Source organism: Leiobunum rupestre, chromosome 9 (assembly GCF_980474605.1).
Source record: "Leiobunum rupestre chromosome 9, qqLeiRupe1.1.hap1, whole genome shotgun sequence".
Lineage (NCBI taxonomy): Eukaryota > Metazoa > Arthropoda > Arachnida > Opiliones > Sclerosomatidae > Leiobunum > Leiobunum rupestre.
Window position 1 is genome coordinate 21,894,057 of NC_143392.1, and position 12,189 is coordinate 21,906,245.

General features: G+C 35.7%; 1 long non-coding RNA gene across 1 annotated transcript; it reads left to right on the plus strand.

Moving 5' to 3' along the window:
• The first annotated feature begins 7,219 nt into the window (after positions 1-7,219).
• Positions 7,220-11,264, plus strand: LOC149926855 (uncharacterized). Its single transcript, XR_016473595.1, has 4 exons — positions 7,220-7,279; positions 8,487-8,624; positions 11,025-11,089; positions 11,175-11,264. It is a non-coding gene; the product is annotated as an uncharacterized LOC149926855 (long non-coding RNA).
• Positions 11,265-12,189: the final 925 nt, after the last annotated feature.

Below are 12,189 nucleotides of genomic sequence, written 5' to 3' on the forward strand. Positions count from 1 at the left end.
GCACTCAGAAATTTTAAACCGATTCCTCCAGTCACCGTATCCTTTAAAAAAGGTCTAATTGTACCCGAAAACACTCAGAAATTTTAAACCGATTCCTCCAGTCACCGTATCCTTTAAAAAAAGGTCTAATTGTACCCGAAAACAGTTTCCGCTTCAACTTCCTTACGCCATAATTATTCACCGTTCCCAAGGTTTAACTCTGGAGAAAGCAGTTGCGGACATGGGGCCTAACGAATTTGCCCTCGGAATGACTTATGTTGCCGTGTCGCGAGTTAAGACTTTGGATGGGATTATATTTGACCCGGGTTTTAACATTGGGCGCCTTTTAAAAATCAACAATAAAAGTGGGTTGTGTGCCAAAAAAAGCACTACCACATATAGGGCAAGCTGTGTGGCAAACTGGCAAACGCCGTATTGTTTTTTTCCTTTTCCAAATAAAACGCAGTTTTCTTTTTCCACTGCTTTTCCTTTTCTGCTGGGAGGGGGTATCATTAACTTTAGCCTAATTAACTAGTTAATTTCCAACTCGCTCCACTCAGGTCTTTGTTGAAAGAGCCGTTTTCGGTTTTTGCGACGCCCTAGTATAATATAATATAAATATTTAGATTTATAATAAAAATACTTAGTTTTATTCATCAAACGCTGTCGTACGAAGTTTGCGATGCAGCCAATACCGGCCGTAGGCTCGTAGCCTTCGTGATTTAATCAGCATGGCTATAGTTCAGACATGCGCACCTAGCGGTAATTTACGGTGAATTCGAAGGACCAGTAAATATTGTTTTTCCCGATCATGCACGGGCCTTAAATAATTAGCTAGGTAGTGCTTCTAGATAGTGTTGGGTTAAAAAAAAACTTTTATATACAATTTAAAATATTAGCTTGAAAATGTTAGCAAAACATATTTCATAATGATCAGTTAAGAAATTGAATGGACATATTTTCTTTTTAGTAGAGAAATTTCAGTTAAAATTATTATGTTTATAAATTTTTATTTACATAAGAACCGTTGTTCAAAATATGGTCAAAATGTAATTAAAATCCACCATACAATAATGGTTTCGAATTGTTTTAACTGAAATCAATCATCATTTGTTTAAAGGGGAACGGTCAAGCTTTAACCAGTTAGATAGCCCTATAGCCCGTTAAAAACTAAAATTTATGGCGAAAACCGCATCAAAAAAATTATTGAGTGGTTAATTTTTAATAAAATAAAGAAATTTCGGGAAATCGAAAAGCGCGCGTCCGCCGCGACACCTGGTGAGAAGTCGGTGAGACGGAAAAACTACGTAAAAGCGCGCGCTGCTGAAGACGCAAAAAATTTGTTTTGCACGCGCGGCGCGTTCCAGTTATAAGAGACTTAAGCCTAAATTGCGCGATTTAAAAAAGTTAGGATAGTTTGCAAATCGCTCATACGGGGTTAGGGGCGCTGGCGGCAGCCCCTAAGATGGCGACGAAAATTCAAACCCAAACACCTGGCGTTATTTTTCGTTTAAACTTTTTGGGCCAAAAGCTATTTTTTCAAGACAAAAAAAGGTACGTGTTAGTATATTGAACGTCTTGTTAATCTTTTGATACGGAAATAAGGCCATATTTGGAAAAGCTTGGCCGTTCCCCTTTAATTTGTTAGTATTACATTATGAAAATGCCTGAAAACAACATAAAATTTTAACTTTATATTATATTCTTCTTAAACTTGAGCGCTGTCGAAACGCTCTCTAGACGATTTAACGACCACGTTTGGAATACCTGGATGTTCACGTCTAAAGTCTACTTTAACGTCTATAGAAAACGTTTACGGCTTTGCTATTGTTTTTAAAATGAAACCACACTTTGATATATATATAACACGGAAATTATGAAGAAGGGTCATATATTACAGGAAAAAGCTCAGCTTCGCCACGGACTGTAAATTTTAGAGGACGAGGAAAGCGTAGTCTTCTCCTGTAGAATTTTGGTTTCCCCGCGCATCAATCACTTCGAAATAGAGAGAGAGAGTCCGTCAAGGTCATTTGTACCATGCATAGAGATAGAAAAGAAATAGAGGGAAGATTAACGCGTTAAGCCACCCCTGTTTGTGACCGGGAAAATTCCCCCCCCCCCCCACGCATGTTATCTGGTTGACCTTGAGCGACTTCCGCAGGGCCGGATTAAGACTTTATGGGGCCCTAGGCCCAAGTTAATTTTGGTGCCCCCTTTCAATAGCAAGCGAAGCGAGCTAAGCACTTCCTCAATTTATAATTGAGAAATGGAAGGAAAATTCATTTTTCTGCCAGATTTAGTATGTCTACAGGGGTTAGACGGCAGTCCGTCAGAGAATGTGACAATCAAACGTTTTTGGTTCATAGGGGTGGACGCATTTACTAAAATTACTCCGGAAAATATTTTGTAAAAATCAAATGATTAAAGTTTTGTACTTTTACTTTTTCGAACCCTCTTGGTGCCCCTTGTAGGCTTGGTGCCCTAGGCCCAGGCCTTTTCGGCCTATTGGTTAATCCGGCCCTGGACTTCCGTCAGCCTGATCGGTGAACGGGACGTAAAATACCTCGGGAATACCGGTCCTCTAAAATTTACAGTCCGTGGCTTCGCTAAGTAAAAAGCGGATATATAGGCAACCGCGTGTCGTTCACTGCGGCCAAGAAGGGACAGAAATTTTATAGAAATCTTAGTGAGATGCAAGGGGGAACATTCTGGATCCATTTATTTTTTAACAACAGTCTGTTTTATAATTTTTTTTTATAAAAGTTTCAATCAAGTTTACAACATCAATGCACAATTGGTTTTAGTAACATCAATATGTTTCCTTAAAATTTAATAAAAAATTCAAACAATTCATAACATTAAGTGGAAATAATACAGTAAAAACTTCATTTTCATTCAAGCTGAACGTTTCTGTTTTAACAATTACATAATTGAATTATATTTTTCATATTAGGCTGAACCTTCCTCTAGTGCTCAAAATAAATTTGATAATTCTAATATTAATAGTTAACAGGATATAAGGTCCTAACTAAAGGGTAGTTTGGGCGCTTGCCCAACTTGTTTAGCTCCAGGGGTCCGAATTAAAACGTAATAACTTAATTACTTTTAAACTTAAAATTGTCAAATTTATTTTAAGCACTAAACAAGAGGCTGTTCTATACTTAAATATTAATTTTATAAGTTAAAATACAAAATTAAAAGAGTTCAGCTTGAAATAGCGCGAAAGTAGACAATGGCCACTGTAGTCTTTCCCCTTAATGTACAAAAGGTTTATGCCCACTAGCGCAGTTCCCATTTGCGCAGTTCCCATTTGCGCAGTGTCCCAAAAGCGCGGTTCCCATTTGCACAGTTCCCAATAGCGCGGTTTCCCAATAGCGCGGTTTCCCAAAAGCGCGGTTTCCCAATAGCGCGGTTTCAATTATTACGTATATGTATATAAAAATTAATGAAAATAAACCTAACCTACAGTGCCTACGAGCCTGCGGCGCGCCCGGCTAACCTAACTTAGTCATTCCATATTCAAAGTTATATACACTGAAATTTGGATAATTAATCGAAACTATCGAAATATATTTTTGAACTTACTTTCCCCAACGGAGATTCGAACTCGGATTTCCTAAACAGCACTCGGACGCTTTACCTCGAATCCATGGGTGGTTGGAATCTCCTTTAAATTTCCTTTGGTTTATTTTCATTAATTTTTATATACATATACGTAATAATCGAAACCGCGCTATTGGGAAACCGCGCTTTTGGGAACTGCGTTAACGGGAACTGCGCTAACGGGAACTGCGCTAATAGGCATATACCGTACAAAAATGTATTTATTAATTGTAACATCAATAGGTTTTACAAAAATGTAATAAAAGTGTCAATCAAGTTTACAACATTAATTGATTCAAATATTCCCATTCGTACTACAAGTTTACTTTTTAGCCTATATATAGCGGCGTTTTTAAGTACCCCTAACAATTATTCAACTTCCTTTCTGATTTCAGGCTGTATATGCCATAAGGCCAAGTGACAAGGCCTATTAAGAAGTATTTAAAAAAATACATAGGGTTTACAGACATTTAAATTTTAATATTATTTAATATAATATTAATGGCCTTAATGAAGTTGTATTAAATGTGCGTGTGAAACAAGTTGGCAAGCCAAAATATACCTCTCCTCGGACGAATTGTCCCTAGTGGTATTAATTTCTCGAGATAACCCTTAAAGATATATCTCCGCAATTTAGAGTTATTTGTTAAAAATATTAACCCATTTCTATCCCGCCCGGTATAAAATTTTTATTATAATTAAAATAATTGAGACGAAACGACCAATTTTAATTTATTCAGAATATCATAAGTTAAGTAGTTACAACAGTAAGTTAGACGTACTATAACAATGCACAATTGAATTAAACCCTTTTACAGAACAAGTTTATCAGTTAAATATAATACGAAGCAAATTTTAATGAAAGAAATATCTACAGAGGCTTTTTGGAATTACTCGCTTACGAAATACTTGCCGCATCTTTAACGCTCATTTTATTTCAACACTCGCCCTTGATGAAGATACCGTAGATATCTGGTAGTGGACGACTCGTTCACTTCCTGTTGACGTTGTGACGCATACCACATGAAAAAGACCAATGCCGTCCAATTTCCAATATCATATAATGACTCGCACACCCAAGAAATCATTGACTGCGTTAGAAATCGTAGATATCCAAATATCCACACCAAATGTATTTACAAGAAGCAAAAACCTTACCATCAACAAAGCACAGAGAGCCACTTGACAAACCGCCAGCTCTTAAAGCAATTAACGTTAAATTATCTCCTTTGAATTAACAGAACTATATATAGGTCGTTAAGAAAGTGGACCACCCACAGGGTCTACCCTTTAACCCTCTAATCTCGGCTGACTGCGCTAAAACAAGATTTAACCTTTAAAAAATACCAGATTAGGCCTTCATAAATTCATTAATAAAAAAAGACTTTATTACCTATTATGCTTACGATGCCTGTCTTAATTTCTGTGAATCTATGCAGCTATCGGTGGTTCTGTGGTAGAGCGCTCGACTGCCAAGCCGAATGGTCTGGGTTCGAAACCTGGGTGGCGCATTTGTTTTTAATCAATAGAGAAACGCTAAATTAGAATTTCTTCGATGCAATAATTTCAATTTCAATTCTATTTCAATTAAACCAAAATTTCGTACTCTAATAAATACGCTTCCGATAAAGCTGAAGGTCTAATTTTCAATAAGGCGTAACAAGTGTCGGTGGTTCTGTGGTAGAACGTCCGCCTGTCAATCAGGAGGTCTCGGGTTCAAATCCCGCCCGATGCGATCGCCATTGGACGTTGAGAGGTAGCATTACACTCAGCACTCGGTCCGTCCCAAAGTCATTAAGAAGAAGTTGGAGAGAAAACGCCCATATAAACACAACAGACTCAACATGCACAACCATCAGAACACAAACACAACAAATTCAACACTCACAACCTACGCATAAACATTACAAAAACGTAAAAAGGCGCTATATATAGGCTGAAAAGGAAAGTTGTAATACCAATAGGAACATTTTTTATGCATTAATGTTGTAAACTTGATTTATGCACTTTTAAAACATTTTGGTTAAGCATATTGATGTTACAAAAAATAAATTCATTTTTGTACATCGATGTTGTAAATTGTTTGAAACTTTTAATAATTTTTCAGAAAACCAATTGATTTTAAATATTTTTTTATTTTTGGTAAAATCATTTTACCAAAAATAAAAAAAAATTGTTGAATTGATGTTGTAAACTTGATTGAAACTTTTATGACATTTTTTTAAAACATACTATTGTTAAAAATAAATGGATCCATAATGTTACCTCTTGCATCTCACCAAAAATTCTATAAACTTTCTGTCTCTTCTTGGCCGCAGTGAACGACACACGGTAACATATATATCCCCTTTTTCCTCAGAGAAGCTGAATTTTTTAATATGCATACTTCCAGTGGTTTATCGATTGCATTAATTAAGCTTCAACATGGGCAAAATAGTAGTACTTTTCCAATCTATACAAGTGGGGTGGCGGAGTGGTTAGAACTTTCGCCTCATTCGGAAAATTCTAAAATGCCTCATTAATCAATATTATTAATCCGGCATATAACCACAGCGTTCCAACAACACGTTAAAAAAATATATATATGCTTATTGTGTTACCCACAATGAAACGACGAAAGTGGTTTTTTCCTCAACAATAAGATATTTTTTCTCGGTCGCCTCGAGCATTTTAGAGTTTACCGAATGAGACCCGAAGTTTCGATAGGCTATATCTTAGCAGCCGTTTGACGTAGCCAGATAACAATGGCACTTTCTGAATATGAATCGACCCTTCTGAATCCAAAAATGCAGGTTTCAGGGGCGTAACATCATTATTAAATAAGTTGTCAAAAACGATATTTGGCGTTTCCGGCGGATATGGAAATGCTACACCTGAATCAAGACATAGGTATGAAAGATATTAGTAAAATATTAAAAATAAAATTGGTTTCAACTTGCTATCATTCATAGTTTTTGAGATAATCGCAAATAAGTGCCAAAATCCCAACGGCCGAAGACTTATTTAACAGAGTGTACCTAGACTGAATGACGAACAGCTACAATTTTAACTAAACACCTACCGTGTAACAAAAGCATATGATCCTGTTTGTATTATTAACTCCGTTAGTATTCTGTGGCACACAATGGAAGTCACAATCTTGTTTCTAGCTGCCGTGCAGAGGGGGGGGGGGCAGAATCCCGGGGGCCTGGGCGAAAAGGGTAGGGGGGACCGTAGCTGTAGGGCCCATCGAAGAAGCTCAAGGGAGGGGGGGCACATCCAGATAACTTGGGAAAAGTTTTCAGGGCTCAAGGGGGGGGGGTGCAAATTGAAGGGGCCCGCGTGTAAGTTTGACCCCGGGCCCCAGGATACCTCTGCACGGCTCTGCTTCTATTGTAGGGGGGGGGGGGTAGATTTCTATTAAAATTAGAAAAAGAGTTGTACCTATAATCCTAACCTTAGAGGAGAGGGTTAGAATTAAGCAAAAACTAATGTTAAAAATTTTACTAGGATCTGCCGAATGAATATGGAGAGATCCAACAATAGAGTGTGGCTTTGAGCTATGTTAACAGAAGTCTTGGCTTTTCAGATGTGAACGAATGTGCAAACAAAGAGTTGTGCAGTCAGACTTGCGTCAATACTCTAGGTTCCTACAAATGCGAATGTAGAACTGGTTATGTTCTAGATGAGGACGGCTCTTGTCTTTTGAATGGAACAGGTAATTTGAAAAGACTAAAGTCGTAGGGTAAACAGATTTTCCTCTAGAAATAGCAAAATTTAGTTTTTAGTAAAATGCTTATTTTTAAATGTAAAATGCAAAATACTTTCTCCATATCTAAAAATGTAAAATGGTTTATGCAGCTCAAAATAAAAATACAAAATGTAATTATTAATAATATATTACTATTTAATTAGTATTATTAATTAGTAATTAATAATAATTTGTAGATATTTCAAAGCATTCTCGCCGCCAGAGTGGGAAATAAAGCGCGGTGGCACCATAGAAATAGAAATGAGACTAGAAGCACGATTAGATTTTGGTGAGATGTACGAGTTAGAAGGCTGCCAGGAGAGTGGAATCGCCAGTAATCTTAGTGGAAGCACGCCATCTATTTAAAAAAAATTAAGGTTTCATTTTTTTTTAATAGATGGGGCACTCCGGCGTGGATTAGTAGTGATTCCACTGTCATGGCAGCGTTCTAGCTTGCCCGTTTTCCTTGAGATTACCGGTTACCGCAGTGACTTTAGTCTCATTTCTATTTCTATGGGTGGCACTGTACGAATGTTCGTCTGCTTCTGATTAAGTTAGTAACTGAGTATCGCCATTTATGATTACTTGGGAGTAAATAGCGGACGAAAATTCTAACTATAAAGTTGTTCTTCGTCATATTTTATGTATTAATAACTTGAAACAAGTTTTGAAATTATAATTTCTAATTGGAATTTTAGCTCTAAGCCTAATGGTTCTCGAGATAATTTTAGTATGACCTTGAAGACATGGTTCAAGTTCATACAATTTTCCGAATATTAAAATCTCTTAGCAAATTTACATCATGTAGCACGACTTGTTCTAGAGTTATTAGCGCTGTCTTGCAATTTTCCGATCATGGTCACGCTATTTAGGCATAAAACATGACAGGAAACACTTTTCTAATTAAGCCAGCTTTCTAATACTTACGGTTCTCGAGATAGTTTTTGGATGACCTTGAAGACATGGTTCAAGGTCGTTGAGGTTATCATTTCTCTTTGGCCCCCTGCACGAGTTACGTAACATAATTTTTTTTTTAATTATTAGAGAAAATGGTTTCTGAGATATTCGCCCTGGATCGTTTTAGTGGACACCCTGTATAATATTTCAAAAGCTGCAATGGAAAATGTAAAAGTTAAATGATATTACTAAAATGAATCAATTTCGTTTGTTATAGGAAAACCAACTGACGAAAAGATATCATGTTTGAATGGAAAATACCCTTGTGAAAATGGTGAATCCTGCATTTCTGAGGACTACGTTTGTGATCGAAGCAAAGATTGTGCCGACGGTTCAGATGAAACTGGTTGTGAAAGTATGTTGTCTATGTAATTGAAATGTGTCGAAATGAAGGTACGGTTTCCTTTTTTTTAAGATGTCTATTAACAGATTACTTTTCTCTTCCGGGGCATATGGATCTCGCGAATTGATTGTTTGGTCTACCTTTTCGAAGTTTTTTGTGAAATTAAGTGATGTGATTCGTATGAAAATTAATTTAGTCTGCGAGGAAAATTTTGTCCAATGAGAACTGGAAGCCCTAGTTACGTTTAGTCAATATTAATTTCGTCTAATTCATTACTGACGTTAATTCTTAACTTAACAAAGAACTAACCACTCCGTAACTTGCGCGCGGGGGGCAATAAAAATCCATATGAAACATACTAATTCAAATTGATCACGTCTTCTCCAGAGACATAAATGTCACGTTTAACCTATAAGCTTTTAGTACAGGCTATGCTTATATAAAACAGTCCTTGGACGTAGCATTGATCTGCAATTTTATCTAGTAATATGCGAGGCTACAAAATATTGAAATACTCCGCTTAAGGGTGGCTAAGGACGATATTCTTGAAAATAACACTGAGTTAATTAACAAAAGTACACAATGGTTACAATTTAACGATGGTGTCAATAATTATCATCATTTATGTTTGAGGAAAAATAGTCTACACTGTTAAAAAAATTAGTTTAGAAGACGTTCAACTTAGAACAGTCTGTTCAAAAATGAACGATAGCGTTCTAAAGGTATGTAACAGAGAACGGTGTGTTCAAGATATTTTATTTCGTTCAAATAAGAACGAATGCTCTTTCGCCCTCTGGAGGAAGGCTTGTAAACTACACAATAGAATAGATTCGTCCCAATGGCTAGGAGATCGTTCCCCTTTGAACAGGTTTTACACACAATCCTATATGGATGTAAATGTACTAACATATAAGTGTGACACTTCCAACGTATGAGCAAAAGTAACAAATAAGTGTGACAACCATAAAGTAATAAATGAGTGGTTTAGAGTGCGCTTTGTTATAGGTAGTTTTTTCGTACATTATTATGTTGTTTTAAGTTAGTGTACTGGTTGATTAAACTATTACTCGTAGTAATTTATTTACAGGGTGAGTTAGAACATGTAGTAATGAAGTTGTTTTTGTAGTTATATGAACAGTGTGTTTGGAAATTTACCGAAGATTCAATTTCATTGTTGGAGCGTAGCTCCTTCACTAGCGACTCAAATGGCGTTAGGTCTGTAACGCTGTTTCTCAGAAACTACCCCACCTATTGAAAAGAGACTTCACACAAATAACGATATAAATAACCTCCGTTTCCTATCGAAGTGGAAAACGAAAAAGGGTTGTGAAAGGTCCGAATTTATAGGACACGCACCATTGTTTTTTAAGTATATTTTTATTTGATTGGCAAGGTAGACGAAATTCGTTCGGAAATGTATTTGCCCAAGTTCCAGAATTAAAATTTACAGAAAATATTTCGTAATATACTGCAATTTGGTTTGACGTTTTCAGCATAGAAATAAATTCTAAACTCATTTGTTACCAGTTCTCGGCCTTTCGGCTGAGAATAGAATGTAATATCTTTTGCGCTATTTTTTTAACGCATATCATTTTCGTGGTAGATATTATAAGCTTAATAAGATGGTTGTAGTTGTGGTTGGAACTAAATTCAAATAATCTAGATTAAGGCCTGGTTTTCCTTTCCGGTGGTCAATGGGTTAGGTTGGGCTACTTTTATTATTTAGCATGATGAACCGCCGGCAGGAGACATGAGTTATAATTTTAAAAGCAATAACTTTATGAACTCTCTGTATTGGATAACGATAAAGCATTCCAAGTCGAACGAGAAAATGATCCACGGCGAACGACAAAGCGTTCTAATTTGAACAAAGAAGGTTTGTTCAATATAGAACATCTAAGTTCAATATTGAACCATCAACCATCGTTCTTTATCGAACGAATAATTTTTGTTCATATTAGAACAAAATGGCGTTCTGTTACAGGGACAACCTTCTGAACGGCGATTTGTTCAAATTAGAACAATTTTTTTTAACAGTGTAACTTCGTGCACAGTGCTAAAAAAATACATGTTTGAATATTGCCTACACAACGGGGAAATAAAAGACATTTGTGTAAAAAATTACAAATATTATGTTGAATCCAGAACAAGTATATTCAGAAACTGCAGAAAGTTGAAAATTAATTTTCAATAAATATAATTTTGTAAATAATTTGGTATTTTAATAAATTTTCATGCTTACATTTTATTTAATTTTATTATATACGATGATATAGTTACTTACCAATATTTAGCACACCATTGCTCCGAATAAAGGAATCTTCTACAAAGGCATTGTTCAAATACATATATAAAGTTTAAAACAAGTGCTTACTGCGGTAATGTGTTAAAGGAATTGTTTACACGTTTTAGATGGAGTTAACTGCAAGAAAAAACGGTGCGCCCAAAATTGCACAGAAACCACTAGAAAGGAGAGAGTAAGTATTATTCTTACGAAATATCGTTGATTCAACATTATTAGCCTTTTAAGAGCTACATTAAAGCAAATTTTTTAACTTTTAGATTAACAATAATTATTATGATTATGAGTACGATGAACCCAAGTACAAAGAAATCATAGAAGCACACTGCAGTTGTAATAAAGGATACAGGCCTGACTTATTTGAAAATTGCCATGGTATGTTTTAATAGGAAAGTCATAAAGCCTTGACGGTTGTGCTGTCTATGAATTAATTACAACAACAATCGTTTTTCGTCCAAAATATTGAACTTCAGCTATTTTATCTCAGATTGATAGAACAATTGACAAATAAGAATTATAATTAACAGTATCACTAACATTATTATTAACATTATCATAGACAAAAATATTATAAGCGCCACCTGACCCACCTTCGGCGTAAGTCATCGAGCGACTTTTAATGTCATTAATTCGGTTGGCCAGGTTACAATGCGTAGGAGGGTGGTGGCAAGCCCTGCATGCCACGCGACGCAATAGCTCCCTACACTTGCTATTACCGTTCACATCAATAAAAACATAAAAATTAAATATTTTCTTTACCAGACTGGTACAATAAATATTTTATTTCGAAATTAGGGGTGTGAAAACCACATTTTTTGAGGATCGAATCGAACAATAAATATGTTTTCTATGACTCACGAAATACGAAAAATAAAAATATTATCTAAAACAACTTATGAGTTCTGCAATTTTAGTCAAACAATTGGTTATCTAGAAAATTAAAATTAACTAAAGTATATTACCAGTATTTTTATACTTATAATCTATATTTATGAACATTGTAGTTTATACGTGTAATTTATAAATAATAAATAAAACAATGAAGATGGTTTAAAAAGGCTCGTCTAAAGATGTAATGATTCCAATTTTCTTTCAGATATCGACGAATGCGAGTCAAATCCTTGTTCGCACACTTGCGAGAATATTCTAGGATCCTACAAGTGCTCATGCTTGAAAGGATATTATTTGAACCAAGACAATGCTACGTGCAAAGCAGCTGGTCAGTATTATTCCAAAGCTTATATCTATCGTTGAACTCGCCATTTTCGCGTGATC